At 45.6% G+C, this 21,865-nt stretch overlaps 1 protein-coding gene across 2 annotated transcripts in view; it reads right to left on the reverse strand.

Moving 5' to 3' along the window:
* The window catches only part of NINJ2 (ninjurin 2), a 39,544-nt gene that overhangs the window by 4,511 nt on the left and 13,168 nt on the right, over window positions 1–21,865 (reverse strand). The window lies entirely within an intron of this gene.

Below are 21,865 nucleotides of genomic sequence, written 5' to 3' on the forward strand. Positions count from 1 at the left end.
ATTCATGCTCTCTACAGAGGCTGAAGGGAGGCTCTAGCTAGGTGGGGGCAGCCTCTTCTCCCAAGTGAGAAGAGATAGTAACAAGATGAACTGGCCTCAATCTGCACCAGGGAAGGTTTAGACTGGATATTAGGAAAAATCTGTCTTCAACAAAGGCTCGTTAGACACTGGAACAGGCTGCCCAGGGAAATGGTTGAGTCACCATTCCTGGAGGAATTCAAAAGACAAGCAGATGTGGCACTTAGAGACGTGGATTAGTGGTGGCCCTGGCAGTATTAGGTTAGTGGCTGCACTTGATGATCTTAAAGGTCTTTTCCAACATAAACCATTCTATGATTCTGTGACTGGCAGTGGCTGGGCTTTATATCTTGCCTGAACAATTTTTTTGCTTCTGGCTTACACAAGATGCTAGAGCAGATGAAATAGTCTATGGGTTTGTTTCTGAAACCAAGGGCAATATTTCTTCGAGCCATCAGGCACTGAAATGCAACAAGACAAGGGGTGGGATCCCTCACACCCAAGCTTAATTAATCATTCAGGCAGGTGTTTTTTGGCAGTGGAAAGAAATAGCTGTTTACAAAAGCAAAATCAGCTGCTTGCCCTTAACCTAATGGCAAGGTGCAGGTAATTTGGCTGCTTTTAGCCATCCATTGTTAAGTGAGTTCACCTGTTGCTCTCTTGACCCAAGTGATTAAAAACAAAACGACAACAACAACAAAAAGGTGGATTATAGTTTTCCATTCACCCTGAGCATCACAAGCTGGTAAAAAACCATCAGCAAAGGCAAGAGCTACAAGAGATTTAGATGTATCTGCAATAAACTGTTCTCTTCTTTCTTAAAAAGAAAGAAAAACAGCAGTTCCATATAGCAGAGAGGCTTCAGCTCTCAGTAACCAGCCTCCTGTCAGCTGCAGTGAGATTACAGCCTTGCCCTCAGCACTGCCTGGTGGTTACCCCTCAGAGCCAGGGGTAAGGGCCAGCCTGTGCCTCAGCAAAGGAGGAGAGGTTTCTTTGGGTGCTTGCTGGACATGCCTGCAGTCAGTGATGAGTCCTGTTTTGATCCTTTTGTACCAAATAAGTAGAAAATGTAATCTTTCCTGCATGCTCTAGGCAGGTCACTAGGGAAGGGCCCTGGCTCCTGTGGTGTGCTGTGACCCGGGGTCTCTTTGAGCAACCCTGGGCAAGAGTGGCCGTGTTTGATTTGGGAGAGCACGGCCAAAGCCATCCTGGGAGAGTCTGGTGCTGGAAGTGGGGCTGAATTTTGGAAGGGGCTCGTGGCCCCGGTCTGGTGGTCACCCTGGAGGGACAAAGACAGGCATGACAAAGTGAGTGGGAAAGGCTGTGTCTGTTTGGAGCTATTGGTGAACTGTGGGCCCTAACAAGGGCCTTGCTTGGGGTAGGAAAGGGCCTTTGTTGGGTTGGGTTTTTTTAAGATGATAGCTCAAAGCGTTTAGTTTTACAGCTTTTGACAGTGACACTGCTGTGGGTACACGGCTCCTTTGCAAAGCCTTCCTTGCTGTGGAAGGTAGAAGGCAAAAGATACTGGAAGGAGGTAAAATAGAACTCTAAAGAGCTGGTAAAAACTCCAAGGCTGTGAAGGTGTTTGAGCCTTAAACATTAATGATGTCAGGGGCAGAACAGAGGCTTCTGGAGGAAAGGAGGCCAGCAGAAGGTCATGTTCTGTGAAGGCATTCTGAAAACCCATATTGAGGGACTGCTCCCCCTTAGATGGCTTAAAAACATGTGATCCTGTTGAAACAGAGAGGAACCAATCCCAAATGGTGCAGGGATGTGATTTGATCCCTCTCCTCTGCTGTTTTCCTTATTCCTGAAGGGTCAGCCCCCCTCCTTGCGGCATCACAAGGCTGAGCATTGATCGTTTGTCTCTGCGTGATGCTGAGTTAAGGGTGTGAGAACAAGGGCGCTGTACAAACAGGGCAGAGCTGCTGTTAGATGGGTGCCTGGTACCAGGGGGCTGAGACATCTGTCTGTGGCTGCCCAGCGAGCCGGGCACGGTGCTGGCAGCAGCCTCGCCTGGGGCGGCACGGCCGGGAGAGCGGCGGGCACGGCCGGGAGAGCCGCGGGCAGGGCTGGCAGGGCGGGCAGGGCCGGGAGAGCGGCGGGCAGGGCTGGCAGGGCGGGCAGGGCAGCGGGGCGAGGCCGGCAGCCCCGGCGGGGCCGAGCCCGGCGCTCCCCGCCCGGCTGCAGGGAGTGTCGCATCGCGCTTGTCGCATCGGGTGTGCGCGCTCCGCGCTCTCCTCATCTCTTATTCATCCGCAGACCCTCTCTGCCCGTCTGCATCTCCGGCTTAGCTCCTCCTCCCTCCCTTGGCTCGCTCCTTTCCCGCTCCTGTCTCCGTGCCCTTTTCCCGGCCTGTCTTTCTGCGTTGTCCCGCTGCCCGCTCCTGCTCCGTGCGCGCCCCTCCCGGCTCTGTCCCGGCTCTCCCCCGCTCTCCTCTGGCGCTCTGAGCTGCTCCTGGCGAGTTCCTCCGTTCTGTTCGCTCTGACGCCACTCCAGGCTTCCTATGCTACAGGGCAACATAAATTATGTATCGCTCAAATAAGTGTCTTACCCAATCTCTATTAAACTCCCTCGTTAAGTATATTTATGATACTGAATTGAAGGGATCCAGGAATCGACTGGCAGGCTGCAGGGCTGAGCTGGAATACAAGATCATTTTTCTTTTCCAGGTAGCTGGGATGGGAACAAGGCAGGCAGGGTGGTGCTGGAGGAGCCTCCCTCCACAGATCAGGAGCAGTCTGTGAGTTTGGGGCTCCAGAGCTGCCTGGCGCCGTCAATGACAATGTGCTGATGCATGACCTCTGATTGTTGAGCAGAAGCACTCGGGTGTGGACGGGGGGGACAGCTCTTTGAATATATGGAATTGGGAGTGCACTCAAAAGGATTAGTGGGAACAATTATTTCCAAAGTCAGGATATGGAAGCCGCAGCCTATTCAAGTCACTAGTGTTTTATCCCGGTGTTTTGGGGGAGGAAAAATAGAAAGGGGGCAGGGGAAGAGTAAAAAGAAGAGGGGCAGGGGAAGACTAAAAACAGCTTTAGAAGAAAAAAATTCAAAGTAGGTTAGCAGAGAAAATGAGTTTATAAAAAATGGAAGAGCAGCCGGGAGGCACAACAGTAACTACTGCATTGTGCTTACAAAGCTAAACACGTTAAGATGAATAAATCCCCAAGCTGGATGGCTTATGGCCCAAAATATTAAGAAAAGCTGAGTCTGATCGCAGACTGCTGCCAGATCCAAAGAGCAAATGTGTTCATATAAATAATTTTAATACAAAACATTCATAAAGCAAGGTCCTAAAACTGAGCTCCTTCCAAGTCTAAGCATGTTTGTATCCAGTGCTGAGGGGTCAGGTTGATTTCTAAAACTGAGAGAACATGGAACAGCTGTACTGGATCAGACCAGAGGTCCAGCTCCCCTCTGACTGTGGTTTGTAGCAGATGTTTGAGGAGGGGAAGAGAAAAATCTTAGAATGGGACAAGCATATAGCAATGCTCCCTTGTGAGCTGTAACTCTGCATTTAGAACTGCTCCAGCCGTGGCCTGGTGTTGCCTTTCATGTGAGGTAGCCCAAGGTTAATCTGTCATTTGCCACGTGGCTCAGGGCATCCTAGTTGCCATCAGGGCATCCTGGTTGCTCTCCCTGGATTTTAGTTTTCCCTGTCTGCCAATGAACAGGAATCCTCCTGTGGGTGATGTTGGGTACAGAGAGCTGGGTCAGATCTCCTGTAGAAGTGCAGTATGTTCCTGTGTTCTGAACATGATCCTCCTGGACTGAGCTGGTCATGCAGGGAGGCCCCTGAAGCTGATGAAGTCGGGGGAATGATTTTCTCATTCCCAGGGTGGTTTACATCTTGCAGCATTTCCCTCACTCCAGGGCACTGGAGCTCAGGTTCATCTGCACTTTTTGAGCTTGACGTGCCCCTGGCCACCCTTTGAGTGTCTGCACAAGAAAGGAAGCTGTGTGAATGCAGGTGGAAAGAGGGGAGAGCATGACTGAGGGTTGTGACAGAGCTGCTGGCACTGCATCCATGAACGAGGGACTCGGGGGTTCTGGTCTCCCCTGTGCCACACACAGCACCAGCCATGCACACCTGCCACAGAGAGGTGCCTCCTCTCCTAGTTAGGCATTCTCAAACATTTGAACTGGTTCTCAAAAGGTGGCTGAGGAGAGAGAGCTCATCTGTGCAAGGCAGCCCTGAATGTGTGAGTGGCAGCTCTGAAAGGTGTGCCAGTGTGCTGGGAAACCTCTGCAGGGTCAGGGTTCCAATGGAAATCACCCTGTGAAGTGCCTTAGAGGCCTCGAGGTGTTCCCCTCCAAGCAGCTGAGGTGAGCTTCTGTCCCTCTGAGCCTGTGGGCAGGTAGGGAGGTCAGCACAATGGCTCTTTGCTCCTCAGCTCTCGGGAAGAATTGCGGCTCAGTGCAGGTCAAGGAGGAGTTACCACAGTGGCAGAGGCCAGGGATGTGTCCCACAAGGAGGGGGGACAATGCTTCTATTCTCAGAGTCAAGTGGCACCCAGACACCTCAGCACATCGTGTGTGTGTCCTGTTGTGGCAGGCACAGACTTGCTTGAGAGCACACAGCAGCCTGCAGCAGAGGGAGCCCAGAATCTGATCCAGTTTTCTGACAGATGCAGCATTACCTCCCTTCCCTGCAGCTTCCTGAGTCCCTGCTCACTGATGGAGCCAAAAAATCCCCCACTGCCTCTTCCTTTCCAATGTTCCTCTTTCGTTGGTACATCCAGAGTGTTTTCTCTGGGGGGACACAGACATTGTTTAGGGGATGATGGTGCACAGGAAATGTTTCTCTGCAGTCCTGCTGCTCTTAAATGAAGTTATGGGACTCTGAACCAACAGGAAAATCCAGGTGGGGTTTTGTGCCAGAACCTGTATTTTTGGCCATATGAGACAGAAACCCGAAGCAGACAAAAGCTTGAGATGAAATTACCTCACATCAAAAGGCACACACAAAAAGAAAAAGGCTTCTAGTTTGTAAAACTGATGTGAGAATAGATATTAAGCATAAAAAAAAAGCAAGCGGGGGGAATTATTTAATTCAATAAATGGTAGGATGAGGCATGTTAACTGTTAACTGGGTCTCCAAGGGAGCCCTTCTTATGTTCAGGGCAAAGGAAAGATGCAGCACAACATGCACTCCAACCCCTGGATGCAGAAGGAAGAGCTGAAATTAGCAGATCCAGTGCTGTGTTGCTTTATAAGAGTTTCATAATTTGAAGGCTGGGCCAAGGCCCTGCCTTAGGATACAGTACAGTAAAGCTCATGGGGGAGGTTTAAGGTGGGTATAGAATGATAGAATGGAAGGTTTTCCTTGGTAATTAAAAATATTAACTTTGGCTTCCCATTGTCTTCCTGGAGTCCTTTCAAGGGTGGGGTCGTTCTGTTGTTTGGGTTTATAGCTTGCTATATTGACAGAAGGATTCATAGGATGAGAGTGTTTTTGCTTTTCCTCCCCATCCTCCAGCCCAGCTTGATGGTGCTGTAAGAGTTAGGCATGCTAAGCTCAGGGCAGTGATTTAATGGGTTATAAAATGGTCATTAGTAGATCAGTACTTTAAACATCAGTTGTGAATTACTGTTGGGCAGAGATCAGAAGGGAAACAGCTGTGGGCAGTAATGTCTCCCACTTTGGAAAAATGGGACTGGGACTTCCCTGTCTGACTTCCACTGAGTTCAGTGGAAGTTAAACAATTAAAACATTTGTCTTTGTCCATCTCAGCCGAAGTTCACAATGTTAAATTAAATTATACTCCACAAGTGTAGCCCTGAAAGCATCACCATTAAGATACTTTGTTATCCTGTGCCTCTGCTAATATACTGATTTTTTTCCAGTGGATTATGGATTTGGATATAACTGTGAGTAAAAAGGGTTATGTGCCTTCTAGACAGGCATTCTAGGTTAGGAGGTATTGCAGAAGTGCACTGAATAATCTGAAAATTTATCTGAGCAGCTGCACAGCAGGGGTTGAAGTCTAAGGCAAAGAGTTCAGAAATTATAATTCTTTGCTCTTCAAAGATGGTCATGTAACTCATTTAAGATAGTGCTGGAAGTATCCATACAGTAAAAGAAATGCAGCAACTGTAGAGCTCTCTCTCTTGTTCTTCTACCATTAATTATCTATGAAATTTTACTTTTGTTTTAATTTTATGCTTTTGTATTGCATTTTAAATAGCATACAAGACTCTGGACTAAGTTGTGACTGGGAGGTAACAGTGAATAATGTTTACAACAAAGCTTGGGAGGGGGACTGTAAAAAGAGCTACTTCAGAAGTTTGTCATGTGTGTGAAACTGGCCCCTATTAAATGTGATATATTTTTAATGGTTGTTGTAGCCCTAGATTATGTTCTTTTCAATATTGGATAGAAACCATGTGACACACATCTTCCCCATAAAATTTCTCCCCAGTTAAAACTCTCTCCTGCTGTAATGCTATGTGTCCTGAATGTCAATTTTAGCCCCTTGAAGTCTTCAATTTTTCTTTCCTGCACTGCCAGAAGGACACTGAAGTAGGGCTTGGAGCAGTTTTATGTTTCGGGCTCAGATTCTCATGCAGCTGATGCTGTGGATGTTCAGTTTTACATAAAGGAATATTAAAGATTACATTAGAGAGTGGTTTAGAAATGAAATTGGCCTTAACCTAAATTCTGTGCAACCTCACTTGCTGATAGCACAGAGGATGCCAGCAAGCATAATCTCCATTCTCCTGTCTCAGTTTTTAAAGCAATGATTTAGAGCAATTGTGCTGTGGAAGAAGTGTTCCTGTATAGTCATAAATAGTGAAGGTCTGCTTGTCCCAGATCTGGCAGGAGAAGGAACCAACACCATCCCTTTCTACCCCAGGTCACGGACAAAAAGGTTTAGGGTACCACTTCTCACTGTGAGGTATTTTAAGTGAGCCAGGAAATGGAGTTTGGTGCTTCAGAAGTGGGGAGGGCTTTCTAGGTTTTAAAAGAAACGAGTTAGTAAGCACTTGTGGGTTACTAAGAAGGCTCGTGTGGCTGAAGCTGTGCCTGTGAGCAGCTCTGCAAACAGCAGAGGTGTGGGGAGGAAGGGGGGTGGTGGCTCCTGCCTCCTGCAGTGGAGCTGGCTGTGTCCTGGTGGGTTTGTCCCTGAGCACAGGACAGCACACCTTGCTGCATGACCCCTCCAGCCTTCCAGACTGTGGAAGCACTAACTGATTTATCAGCCTCCCACTTCAAAATGAGCAGTGGTCCCTCCTAACCATTAGGCTAAATGTCAATCCCTGTAATGAGCCCAACAGGGCTGGAACTTCTGGTATAACCAGAGGGAGCTTCTCAGCCACAGTACCTTTCTCAGGCAGCTGTTCCAGGCAACAGTGCAGGAAAGGACTGCTCTCTGAAAAATTATACTGTCTGAGGCCCTGCTGTCATTGGGAGGAGGTGGATGAAATAAACTCCAAGCTTCATTATGCTGACATTTGTAGGGTGTCACAGGAAGTGCTTTGCATGGGGGAAGCCAAAGCAACGTTTAAGCAAATGGCTGTGGAGTGTCCTTCTCCTTTGAGGCAGGGACCTGTTTTGGTGCCTGGCTCGATGGCCAGCTGTGTTCCCGCTGTGTTCCCGCTGTGTTCCCGCTGTGTTCCCGGTGTGTTCCCGGTGTGTTCCCGGTGTGTTCCCGGTGTGTTCCCGCTGTGTTCCCGCTGTGTTCCCGCTGTGTTCCCGGTGTGTTCCCGCTGTGTTCCCGCTGTGTTCCCGCTGTGTTCCCGCTGTGTTCCCGCTGTGTTCCCGGTGTGTTCCCGGTGTGTTCCCGCTGTGTTCCCGGTGTGTTCCCGGTGTGTTCCCGCTGTGTTCCCGCTGTGTTCCCGGTGTGTTCCCGGTGTGTTCCCGCTGTGTTCCCGCTGTGTTCCCGCTGTGTTCCCGGTGTGTTCCAGCTGTGTTCCCGCTGTGTTCCCGCTGTGTTCCCGCTGTGTTCCCGCTGTGTTCCCGCTGTGTTCCCGCTGTGTTCCAGCTGGAGGCTGCAGGGCAGAAAGAGCCACTGGGCTGGAGCTGGGTGGGCAGCCCTGGGGTGTGCCTGGCTGTCCCAGCCTGCTGATTAATAACTCCTATTGGCTCTGCAGCTGGCACGCTTTCAGCATTTGTGTGGATTTCAGGCAATCTTCTCTAGTGTAATTAATTAATTAAGATTAATTTAATTAGACTGTAAAAATAAATTACGAGAATCAGAGCCCAGTTCAGCTGTGCTTGCTTTGACAACCAAAACAATGCCTTTGAATCAGTTTCCTTGAATTAATCTCAAATAAGGAGTTTCCCTGCTCAGTATCCTTGCTGACAACAGAATTGTCTTCAGGAGGAAGAATCTTACATCACCGCTTTGGAGGGGGAAAAATCCCCCTCCGAACCAAAACCACATGCACACACACCCTGAGATAAGATAAATCTAGAACTGCACTTGGTTATGGGACACACCTGGTTGTTGTGAGATTAGTTAGTGATGTCTGAGATTGTAGCAGCAGCTAGGGATGCCCAAACAGAATGAAATGATCACTGCTGACAGGGCAGGAGAGCTCAGATGGGCATCCAGATCTGTCACATTGCTCAGATGTGTCACTTCTGAATGGGGAAAGTGAGATGAGACATTCAAAGTGTGGCCAGGAAGGAATTCAGGAGTGGTCACTGTCCCTGGCTGTGCTGTCAGCTCCACTCCAGCTGCTGATATGGCACCTGCACTTTTGAATTTGTATTCTCTTATCGCTGACGCACTGCAGGGTTTGGCAGGTGATTCATGTACCCTGATTCACAATTCATCCTGGGTGAAGTTTGCAGAAAAAGCTGTTACCTTTGGTGTCATGTACATGAGAGAAACACAACCCATGATCAGATTCTGTCCTAGCAGTTTTCCTCACTGTGGCCTACAGAGTTCTGCCTGGGAAATTGGAATGGAGATTTTGTTCTGGCAATTCATGCACCATCCTATCACTTCTTTCCATGTGGTTTATTCAGGTTATGGATTAATTAAAAATCATTTAGTGACCCCTTGCTCTCTACTGCTTCCAGTAGAACTTGGTATAGCAAGACATCAGTTATAATAAATGCCTAAAAAACCACATGAACTGATTTTTTAAAAAAAATTTTTGGAAGTGTATCCAGGGCAGAAAATCCCAGCAGCTTTTCCCTTTTCAAACAGTTTTTTTGATGAAAGAACCATGCAGTGCCAGAACAGGTGATGGCTTTGAAATGCCAGCAAGAGCTGTGCTGGAGCATCCTCTGTACTTAGACACCTGAGTCAGAGGCACAGACCTCTCTGAAGAGACAGGAAGGGCCCTGTGTCTAAAGCTCTATTTCTGGAGCTTGCATCCTTCATGCCAGGAGATTGTCACAGAATTGGCAGCACTGTCCTGCTCTAACCCTTGGGCTGCTGCAGGATTTATCCATGGAGGCTCAGGGCCCAGCCAGACTCCACTGGCATTAGTGGAAGATGTAATTGAATTTGTGGTGGGGTAAAAAGCTGCATCCCACAGCCTTGTGAGTAGGAAAGGTCTGTTCCCTCAACAAGGAAGGAGTCTGCTGCCTGTAGTCCTGGAGCACCTCGGAATAGCCAGCCACTTTCCCGAGGCCAGCTTACACTGCCACTGTGCGTGTTTACCTTCACAGTACAAACAAAAAAGAGGTGTATTTATTGATGGGGTAAACAGCCCCACTTCTCTGCCCAGAACCAGTCTGGTTAGTCAGCTGGGTGTTGACAGGAGAGGGAAGGAAATCATTATGAGAGGCTGCGTAGCAGGCACGATAATGAGCCATGTGGTTGGTACCAAACAATAGAGGCTTGTGTGGAGCCCAGGGAATGCAGAGATAATTTTACCTCTCCAAACAGGAGGGCATCAAGCTGTGCTTCTCTGCCTGGGAAGTAGGTCAAGAGGAAGTGCACTTTCAATTCATGTTCATCTCATAATTATTTCACGTACTCAAGAGCAGTATTTCTGTCAAGGGGAGGCTGCCTCTGTGGCCAGTCTGCTGGAAGAGCCATCCTCCCCTGGCAGCAGCAGCGTGCACGTTTGAGGTTTCAGCAGCAGCATCCATCAGCACTGCCCTCCTCCGGAGCTCCCCTGTGCCTGTGCTGTGGGTGCTGACCCTGCCAGGCCTCAGGGTCCCCCAGCAGGGATCTGAGCCAGCAGCTCCTCACACCTGCCGGGGATGAGGGATGAGCAGCAGGGACCCAGGGCTGCTGCCAAAGGCACCCCTGAGGCCGCAGGCCCAGCCCTCTGCTCCACGCTCAGCCAAGCTGGAGATACCTGAGCATCCTCAGGGTCACAGCGTTAAGGTGCTAAATGGGTGGAGCCTCCAAAGCCTCTCTGAGCAATCTGCTGACACGTTTGACCACCAGCAGAGAGAGTTGTTTTTTCCTTAGAGCTCTCAAAGTGTGTTTCAGAGATGGATGCCAAAGGTTAAGTAAGGATAACTCTGTATTAGACTGGGTAGAAAACAAGTGTTCCACATTCAGCCACAGTACCTGCTCTGGTTTTTTGGTTTATAAGGACCAATGCATACACCTTGCATAGATGTATCTACATCTCTCTATCTCTAGATTTATATTTCTGAAGTAGAAGACAGTCTTTCCCAGAAAAAAGTCAAATAGTTATGTTCAAAGTAAATTCTCCCATAATTTGAAGGGATGTGTAAAGGAACACTGAGTAGAAAAAAACCCAAACCAGCTAAGCTTCGAGAATTTTGATACTGTGACAACTCTAATTTAGCATTCAGCTGTAGAGAAGTGTAAACATGAGACTAAATACAGCCACTCCAATTTGACAAATCTTTTGTTGTTTGCTGAAAAACAATAGACATAGGATGGGAGATGCTGCTGTTAAAAAGACTTTTCTTTCAAGCAGCAGTGTATAATCTCCACATATGCCAGTTAGTACGGTTTTCTTGAAAAAGTGACCTAATTTTTAAAAAGAATTGCCAATAGCACAGAAAACCAAATCTGCTGCACCAAATTGTGTATGTTCCCAGATCTTTCTGTAGTAAAATATTTAGTAGCTAGTTCTAGTCTCTGCCCCAGTTAAACCTTTTTTTTTTTTTAATAAAACTTTCTTGGTTTCACCATAACTGGGAAATAGTTGCAGTATCATTTCATCGTTGTGTTTCCAGATAACTGAATTGAACTCCAGTGGGGATAGGACTATGTGGGTGTTATTTTAGTCTGGAAAGAGATTTAAAATGGTGAAATGAGCTAAGAAGGGAGGCTGGGGTTGATGGGAAACAATCAACTTTTTTATTCCTGCACTGGAATTACTTCTCCTGTTGCATTATACATGAAACACAAACCTCAGCCCTTGCACAGTTCTATGGCCTGAAGTAACAGCAGCACGTCTGGGATGAAGACATCCTCAGGTTGGCAATTGTCATTTTCCTCCTGACAGATCCGTGTTTACTGCACACCCCAATCCCCTGGTTTCTTCTGCTGTGTTTCTAATTTTTCCTGGCTACTAGCCATTTTTACCTGGTTTGTGCAGTATTTTATCTCCCCACAAACAGCCACATTAAAATCAAGTAAATAGCTATAATGTTGGAGCAAAGTTTCTATAATATTGATTAGGAAGACTATTTTCCCAAAAGTTCTCTTCCTTTCTTCCTCTTCCCTCATGCTATTGCAGACAACTTCATTTAAGGAGGAAAAAAAGGGGAAAAAACTCAACCAAACAAAAAATCTCCACCACCCAGAAAACAAAACCAGAAAAGATCTTTAGGACTTCCACTTTTGCATAGCTGGATGCTTCTTTTGTTGTGTGTTATCATACTTGCCCTCAAAACAAAAACAAACGAAAAAACAAACGAAAAAACAAACGAAAAAACAAAAAACAAAACAAAACAACCAACCCCACCCCACCCCAAAACCAAACAAAAAACCAACTAAAAAAACCACCCCACCCAAAAATCTGCAAAAAAACCAAGAAGTAGCTTTACAGTCCTACCACAGTTTTGCTTAATCAGTGCTCAGTTGTGATCAAGACTCTAATTTCATAATCATTTGCACTCTCAGTTCTGGTAAACTCCTGCATCATGACGTACACTTCTCCTTTGCTTCCTTAAAATTCTCCACCCAGCAAGTAACAGGAAGGAGCAGCATCAGTGAGGCAGCTCCACTCATCTGATCTCAGGTTTTTTAGGGGACATTCTCCATTTTCCATCTTTCACCAAGGAACTCCTAAAAATCTGGGAAGCCATTGCTGTGCCTTAGCCTTTTCCCTTGGGACTCCCAAGTGCATCACAGCCAGACTAACAGAACATTTAATTATCAATGCTGTTAATAAAGAACAAGCTTCTGGAATGTTTAATAGGAATCAGTAAGGAAGTACTTGGTATTTTAGTGCTTATTTAAACTTCCAGACTTTTTAATCTCATTTTCCCAGTAGCCTCTCTTTTCTTTGGTAATAATGCCTAAAACATGTTTCCAATAATTTTCAAACTGAGTAGAGCTGGTTAATTCCTAGAAAAGAGACTGTCTGTGCAAGCTTAGTAATTCCTGGTAATGACCCTGTAATTAGACTAAATCTGAACAGGACCTGAACCTTAGTCCAGCATATTCCTAAAAAGTACTGAAAATAATCTCATTTTTCTTGTTAGGATGTTAAATGAGGAACTTGCCATCTTCTGCCTTGTCTAAGGGAAGACATAAGATTTATTTTCTAGTCAGTTTTCTACATCTCTGTCTAGTCTTGTGCAGGATGCTCCCACGGCCTGTTTCACAAAGCAACCAAGAAAATGATGAATGGATGTGTTTGAGAAGAGAAACTCACACAGATATTGTGAGATCTGGGCAGGAAAATGTGAATGAAAACTGGAAATTATTCTAGGAAACTTTACTAGATGACTAAAAACCACAATTTCATAATCGTGAACGAGGACATCTTTGGTTAGCAGCACCTCCTGATTAAGTGAGGAAGTAAAGGCAGCTATTAAAAATATATCAGATAAATGGGGAAGAGGAGAAGAAAGAGGAAGGAGGCAGCAATTATGTAAATTGGGGCCTGTGGAAATATAAAGAAGGGAAAGACTTGAAAGGGAGCAAAAGAAACCTCTACCTTGCAGCCTAAGGACAGTAAGGCATTTTAAAGGGTAACAGCAATAAAATAATTATTAACAATAGTATGGCTCACTTGCTTAACAGAGGATGGTGAAAGTCTTAATGATTCAGGAAGAGCAGAAATACTCAGTATTTCTCTCTTGTGTTACAAGAGAATTGGGATGATGTAATCAAACATTATGGAAATGCAGAAATAGTTTCCAGCCCTCACAAACAGCCATGAAAGATGAAAAGCAGCAGCCACAAAGAATGAAAAAATAAACCCCAGCATGCCTAAGCAGCAACAGATAAGCAGGAGAGCTGTGTGAGGTGCACAGCTTTCTGTTGCTAACTTTTAATAAGTCTTTGAGCAATTAGCAAACTTTTGAGTCTAGAGGAGAGTGAGCACAGAGAGAGGCAAAGAGAGGTGACCTTGGTAACCCTGGCTGAGCTTCAACGGCAGAGGCAAATAATGCTGGTTTATATGGGATTCAACTGGCAGAGCAGGAAAGGGAAAGACAACATTGTGCCAGTTTAAAGTGAGGTTTCGCTTTTTGGGCATTATATTTTGTTTCAGAAAATATTGTTTGGAAATATTGGTTGTGTTCAGTGATGGCCCCTTGCAGCCCTTGCTGAGCCCCAGTGATGAGCTCTGCTGGCCAGAATTAGCTGGTGCTGTAGCTGGCTTTGGCACAGATACTGAGAGCTGGAACCATCGAACCAGGATGGAGGTGTTGACTGCTGCTGGGGCAGTTCAGTGTTTTTATCTGTGTTGTTTTTGAGCCCAAAGCTGGCTTGAAGTGAGTGTTACAAAGAGCCTTGCAGGCCTGCAGGGTATGAGAGGCAGCCTGTGACATGGGCATGAGGGCCAGGAGGCTGCAAATGTGACTGAGGGGCAAGCGAAACTAATGCTGTGTAACAAAAACTAATGCTGTGTAACAAAAACTAATGCTGGGTAACAAAAACTAATGCTGGGTAACAAAAACTAATGCTGGGTAACAAAAACTAATGCTGGGTAACAAAAATCTGTTCATGTGTGTCTGTGGAGACAGGGAAGGCAAGGGGCATCTTTTAGCTTTGTGTGTCACAGCCAGCCTCAGCTGAGGCAGTGTGAGCAAGTAACTTGATTCTGATCAGCATGGCCATATGCCAGGTAATTTTGCCAGGCCAGTTTGCATTGATATGGCATGAAATAATAAGGGTTACTCTAGCTGTTTTCCATATCTAGTCTTTCTGACGATTTCTAGGTACAATACAAGTGAAATACAGCTTATGGGCATTAAGAACCATCCAACTGGAAGGCAGTCTCAGAAATGGATTTAAGGATCCTCATGGGAATAGCACTGAACATGAGCTTGCTGTGGGACATGGCAGTTCTACAGGGATGACGGGAGCAGAGCTGTGTTTGTAAGATTAATTTGTTTAATATCACAATACATGGGAAACTTGCTCACAGCTGAGAAACCTGTAAAATCTGGAGAGTGCACAGGAAAAAAAAAAGCCATACAAATTATGAAGATGCAATAAAATGCCTTGCAATAGGAAACTGAAAGAGATGCAGCTGTCCTGCTTAAAAGAAATATTAATTCAGATTTAATTAGTATCAGGTACTAAACCAGCTTTTAAATATTGCTGGAGAAGACATACAAACCCCACTCTAACAGGTTAAGTTTAAATTGAAAATTAAGACATAATAACTCGCCAAGAGAGGGAAAAATTCCCCATCTCTTGAAACCTTTAAATCAAGATGTGACACCTTCATACGCTCCAGTCAAATAGCAGCCACTGGATTTGGTACAGAAGCCAAGTGGTACAGCATCAGCCTTACTCAGAAGGCAACACTGAATAATTCAGTGATCCCCAAGGACTCCTGAGGATCTGTTTCTCTTGCTAAACTTTTGAAATGTATTGCTGCTCACTGGTAAACTTGAGTCAGCTTTGCTGCTGACGTAGCAGCAATTCTACCAATCTATTCCACTACAGATAAAGTTAGACATAGTTCTTGAGTTTAATCAAGTAACCGTTTGTCATCTTTGTTCAGACAGATCTGTGGGATCAGGATATTGATGCCAGAAAGTGTAAATTTAAGAGATCCCAAAATCAAGGGTGTTTATAAGGACCTTGCCATGTGATGATGACAAAGTGCATTTCTCTTAATACTGGATATTTTTTAAGAGAAGCTGTATTTTCCCTGCAGTGACTTCACTGCCTCTCTCCTGCTAGAGAACATTCTAAACTCTCTGCCATATATCTGTATCTTTTATTGCTTTCCTCTCCATAAATAATCTAGCATGGCTTTAAAAGACAATAAATTGTGGAGTTAAATAGACAGCAAAGGCAGTAGATCATTCAGATCTGGTTGTGTCCTGACATCACAAGTTTCTTTTGTTGAATGGATTCACCTAGCCCAAAGGTGTAAATGTGGGTGAGCAGGATTATGCAGAACTTCACTGGGTGATGTCCCGTGGAAGGCTGTGGAAGTGTCCTCATACTGCATGACAAGCTGGTGGCTGCTGAACCACTGAAGGACCTGCGGGATTTGCCTTTTCCTGTCGTGGTGACCTCAGCAGCAACATCTGCCTGCTGTGCTGCAGCTCAGCCTGCCCTGCCACACACCTGCAGAGCTGCACGGCTCTGCATGGGAGTGACACAAACCCACAGCAGCAGGGGCACGGGCACCTTCTGAGCCAAATCCTGAATTAACAACCCTCCTGCCCCTAAAGGGGCCTGTGGGAGAGGGGGAGAGGGACATTTTCCAGGGGCACGCAGGGATGGGACAAGGCAGAAGGGCCTGAAGCTGAAGGAGGCAGGTTTACAGTGGATGCTGGGGAGAAATTCTCTCCTGTGGGGCTGGTGAGGCACAGGTTGCCCAGAGGGTTTGTGCACTGCCCATCCCTGGAAGTGTCCAAGGCCAGGCTCGATATAACCTGGTCCAGTGGAACGAGTCCCTGCCCGTGGCAGGGGGACTCCAGCTCTCCCCATTCTGTGATTCTTTGAAGGGCTACACCTTTTAAGAACAGGTTGGAAAGGGGCTGCTCGTTAGTGTGTGCTGGAACAGTGTGGGGAGGAGCTGCCTTGAGCTGGTAAATGCCCAACCCTTGCTGGTGTTTACCTGTAGCAGCCTCGATTACATGCTCTAGCCACCAGCACTGAATTTCTTGTAGTGGAGTTAAAACTGTTCTGCTCATCTGGAAATAGCCTCCATCTCAACAACAGTTACATAGAATCAATAATTACACAGTAGATAACTGCATTCAGATCTTCCTCTGTTTCTCAAGATCAGGAAAGGGAAAAGTTTTAAGCAGAAAATCTCACAAAATCTCCACACAACAGCCTCATGAAGCCTGAACTCCTCTATTTTATTAATCAGTGTATTATAGGCACAAAGTGCTTGTTCAAGGTGTCTTGCCAGGAGTTTGGAATTTGCTCTGTGTTTACTAAGACCACACACTCAGTGGTTCTTACAGCACCAGAACTGCAGGATCCAGGGAGGATGGGGGCTGTTGTGACAGCCAGTGCCTTGACACTGGAGCCTTAACCAGAGAGTGGCCAGAGCTGATCCTGACTCCTGCAGCCCGGGGTGGCAGCCAAGATTTTCTGCAGGAGGCTGGAACTGATCCAGCCCTTGTGGGCTCGGATCCAGAGGAGAGAGGGTAACGTGCACTCATTTTTGGGAAAGAAAAGTGAAAGGGGAAAAATACCCTATATTGTGTTGAGAGGAAACGTTTCAACTACCCAAAAAGTATTTTGAATGTTTTCTAAGATAAAATACTGAGTCAATCAAATACAAAATAAAGAGCTATTTCAAAGGGAATGGTTTCATTCTGAAACATTTAGAGAAAACTTTGACAAATTTTGGTATTCTCAACACAGTTTCAAAAAGATTCATTAGAACATTTTCCAGTGGAAAGCTATTCCATATCAAGATTTTATTCTGACTAAAACTTATAGCTGAGCTGTTATATTGCTGGAAGTAGATGTTAACAACACCTGTTCAATATTTCATCAGCAGCTCTTTCAGGACTCTGAGCTGCCTCAGGGAAAAAAAATACAAACCTAAAACCCCTCCAAATTTCCTGTGAAATGTTCGTATGTCACAGCTGTCAAACTGGAAACAGCAACACCAGCAGGTATTTGGAGAGATGGACTTTTTTTGTTTAAAGAGAAGTCTTCATTCCAAAAAAGACTATAAAATCATTCCAGACTCCGGGGGAAGAAGTAACTTCCCATATGACCTGCTTCCTAGTGAACCCAGATTGTCCACATGTGTAGCCCCAGCTGACAATATCCATGTTCAGTGGTTTACAGATTGTAATCCAAAAAAGAAAATGGAGACTAACTGTTTGAATAGCAGCTGCTCAGGAGAATATTCACTGATTTAGGTTACAACTCAACAATGTGGTTCAGAAAACTTAGTCCAGCAGTTGGAAGCACATTGAAAATGGTTTAAATTTTTCCTTGGTTTTCATCTTGGCAAATATATTCATTAAAAAAAAGACTGCTGGATGATTGCTTAGAGACATTGAAAGCATGCCACTGGTGAATAATAGCATATATAGTGGACACTGGTTCCAAAAGAAATTTTAATGTGTTGAGCTATCAAATTATATTTTGGCAAAAAACCTGGTGGCTAGCATTATATTTTGTGGTCAAATGATGTCAGCCTCTGTGGACCAGCTGGGTCTACAGAATGAAGAATTAAGGGCTTGCTATCAAAACTCTCCTGTCCCTGTGGACAGCCAGGTCACTGGAACGTTAGCAAATCACTGCAGTGGAGCTCAGCTTTTCCAGCCACAGTCAGGGTAAGGGATGGCTGCTGCTGCAAACAGCACCAGTACTTTTCAAAATGCATTTAATCCCTTGGAGTGCACCTAGAAATGGAGGGGGAAATGGAGAAAGCGCTTCTTACCTCACTGTACATTTGACAGTTAAATGAACAAGCTTCCTGGGCAGCTTGCAAGTGTGCACTGTCAGGAATATATCCTTAACCTAACTGAGAAAGCACTGTCTTGTGGAAATGACATCTCCATATGAGGGGAATTATGGCTGCTGCCTGGAAAAATGCACAGAAAGGACCATCCTGGCAGTTCTTCTCCTTTGGGAGCCCAGGCTCCCATGGAAAGACAGACCACAATGAGATCTAATAGTAGTGTCCAGTACAAGTGGTTTTCATTCTGTTCATTTCTTTCCATGCCAAAGACCCCCCAAACCATTTCTGCTGCTGTGGCAGGAGGATATGAACGTGCAAACCCTGCAGGTGTGTCTGGAAGTTGCTGAGGAGTGAAGCAGGTGCTGCTCCCCCACCGTGCCCCCCAGGACCCCACATACCACAATCATCTTTAGAAGGGGTTTTCCGTCAGCGTCCTGGGGTGTTCTGGCTCTGAGGACCCGGGAGGAGCAGATCATTCCACTGGGAATGTTTCCTGTGTCTGGAGGATGCCCAGCTGAAGAGGTTTAACCATCTCCTTCCAGCATCCCCTCATCACAGTCAATCAGAAGAGGCTCACGTGGCTCCCTGGGGCACCCTCATGATGGGGACAGGCTGAATGAGCCTGATTTGCCTAATGGCTGCCCCCAGGCCTGCCCCTGCTGCTGTGCTCCTTGTGCCACTGCCTCAGGCTTAGCATCCATCCCATCCACCTCCTCTTCATCTCTGCATGTTTTCCATGTTGCTGTGTGCTCTTGGGGCCTTTGGTGTGGTACAGCAAGTAATCTTGTATGTTGCTGGTTTTTATTATTATTATTAGAAAGAAATTCTGCAGGTACAAAGAGATTAGCAAATCTTGATAGCACAAAGGAGTGAACAAAGAGAGAGTTTTTTGGGGGAAAAATGCTATTGATGCAACTGAATCAAAGTTGGCATCAAATTTCATAATTCAAAACTGCTATCAAAGACCCAAAGGAATCAGGAAAATAATCCCTACAGAGTACTGAAGTCAAAGTTAATCACATATTTCTTAATAACAAGTCGTTAGAAGAAATGTTGCCTTAGTCAGGCTGAGATATCACCCCTGCCATTCAGCAGCACTATCCAACTGCTCTTGGAAAGGCCTGGACTAATATCCAGCAGATGTGGGAGGCTGATCCTGTAAATCACCTTCTTCCTACCATTAGAGTGGCCTTACTGGTACTGATAACAAAGTGGGGCTCACTGAGGCCTGCAGTGAGGTGGAGAAACCATTTTCCTTTCCTTTCCACTCACAATAACTAGAGTGTGACTCGGGACAGCTGGGAACACCCACATGAGCTGAAAAGATGGATACCTGTTAGGAACTCAGTGAAAGAGCAAGAAAGGCTTTTTAAGTGTCAGCTTTGTGTGTCTGGAGTACTTCTTGCTTTGTCTCATATAAAAGTCATAGGAGGGAATTGATAATTTGGAGCTCAGGCCCCCTCAGTGCCAACAAATAGAGTCAAAATATGAATCTGCTTTGTACCCTCAGGAGAGAAGTCCCTTTCTCATGAAGTGGAGGCTGAAGAGTTCCAGATGTTCTCCAGGTTATAGACAGAGGCACTGAATGTAAATCTTGCCTTTCTTTTCGACCCCTGTGGGTTTGGCTGGAGATGCAAATGTCCTTGCAGTTTTACTTCAGATATTTAGCAATGCTTCTCACACAGAGAGAATTTTTAAATCAGCAATTTAAAAACCTGAAAGAAGAAAGCCTAATACCCATGTTATTCTTAATTAGTAAGCCAGAGCATTTGTGTATAACTAAATCAGAGCCTGGAGTGTGAATTTTGCAGGAGTTACAAAGTGATGATTAATCCCTAAATGAGGATTCCTCTCGTGTTCTTTAAAATCAGGGATTGTTCTCCATCTTAAGAGAGGAAGAATCTTTGTTAAATTACATTTGCCAAATCCTACTAGCAAATATTCTGACTGGTAAAGACAAAAACTGTTGTGCTATTAATGCATCAAAATTAATTATGCCAGTATAACTGGTTATCTTTGGCACAAGTTCAGAGCTTGAGGGACCAGGCATGGCGCTGCCCTCTGTTACCATGGCAGACAGTTATGAAAGGAGAGCAGATCTGGACTTGCATAACTCAAAGCACTTCTGACCAGACTGTAAATTTCCAGGTTAAGAGTAACAGAAATATTTCTTTCTCAAAAGCTGTCATTTAGGACCCAAAAGGAATCTGACCCACTTGCAGGGGAAAAAAATTACAGTTGAGAGAGATACGATCAATGTTGTACTGCAAAGGAATTTTCATAAACCACTCTGAAAAATTCACTTGATGTGCTCTTACCCTGGCACGAGGTGGTAAAATAACCTAGGTACAGCACAAGATTGGTATTTTTAGCTTGAACTTCTCTGGTCATATCTTCTATATTGGGGGCTGAATAAGCAAGCAAAATAGTGAGACTGCAGTAGCTCTCCAGCCTGGCAGGATGGGGTGCTCTGGCCAGGGGGTAGCTGTTGCTTTAGACAGCTGCTCTTCTGGAGATGGAAGCTTGCTCAAATTGTGATCACTGTCAGGTACACAAGGTAAATAAATAACATCTGGGATGTGGAAATATCTTTTCTACTTGACGTGAGGGAAAAACACCTCTTTTGATAATCCCATGGGTACAAGGCTGCAGGAACTTCGTCAGGAAGTAGCAGGCAAGAGTGAGCCTGATACATAAAGAATATCAGCAAAATACTGTTGGGTTTTGTGTCCCCTGATTACAAAGGAAGTTCTCCAGGCCCATCTGCAGCTCTGCCTGCAGTCGGTGTGGCAGCACGTGTGAGCAGTGTGTGCCAGGTGTAAGCATGCCGTGATTTATGTGTGCACTGAGCTCAGGGGGAATTGAGCACGAGAGCTTTTGACAGCTGCAGTTCTGAGCTGCTTCCCACATTGTTTGTTCTTTTGCATTAGAACAGGCCCTGCTTCTGAAAGGATACAGAGTGGAACTTCACAAGAGGCCGAGGGATAAAAGTTTTAGCTCAGTAACAGACAGAGGTGAATGCTGGTGAGTCATCTGCTAAGTTTTGAGGGCAGATAGCTGGACAAGAAATTCCAAAACATTCTTTTAGCACCACAAAAAACTCTCTAATGTCTGACCATAACTGTAGGGCTGTTCAAAAGCAGAATCTGGGAAGATGGGAGCAGTTCACTTTCTCAGAATTTAACTTCCAAATACAGCTGCTGTATTTGTAAACTTTTACAGTGTGTCTGACAACAGCAGTTGCACATCTGTCACCTCTGTACAGGGACTGAGTGCCAAAAGAAACAAGTGCATGCATTTGTAGGGGGGCAAAAACGCTTCAGTAATGCTGGTATTGAAGGTCCTTTTAGCATTCTGACCAGCTGCCCTCCACATCTAGGGCAAACAAAACTGGGCAGAGAAAATGGACTTGAGTGCTGCAGTGACTCACGATGCTTGGTGAGCTGCTCTGTGTTTTAGCTCAGTGATAGATGCTGTTCCAAGCCACAGGGAAGCCGTGTGGGTATATCTGATAGTGAGTAAAGCATTACACAGCTCCTAGAGGCTGTGATGCCTTGCCATCCTGGTATGTTTAACCATAAAAGCTATTCCAGTTGTGTGTCATCAGTTCTAATTGCCCCTCTTCATTCTTTTGTGGTACTGTATAATACAGTTCGAAGAGACCAGAATTATTCTCTCTTCTGCATCTGCAGCTAAATACAACTTCTGATTTACACCAATTATTCTGCTAATCCGCTTCCTGACTGGGCTGAATTATCTCAGAAAGTAGCTGTGGTCAACAATAAGAAAAAAGTGAATCTAGCAGCCACGGAATATCTTCTGTTCAGCTCTGAGGTTCCACCTTGTAGCTATGGTGACCCAAGAGTCCAGA

The sequence above is a fragment of the Prinia subflava genome, chromosome 4, assembly GCF_021018805.1.
Source record: "Prinia subflava isolate CZ2003 ecotype Zambia chromosome 4, Cam_Psub_1.2, whole genome shotgun sequence".
Lineage (NCBI taxonomy): Eukaryota > Metazoa > Chordata > Aves > Passeriformes > Cisticolidae > Prinia > Prinia subflava.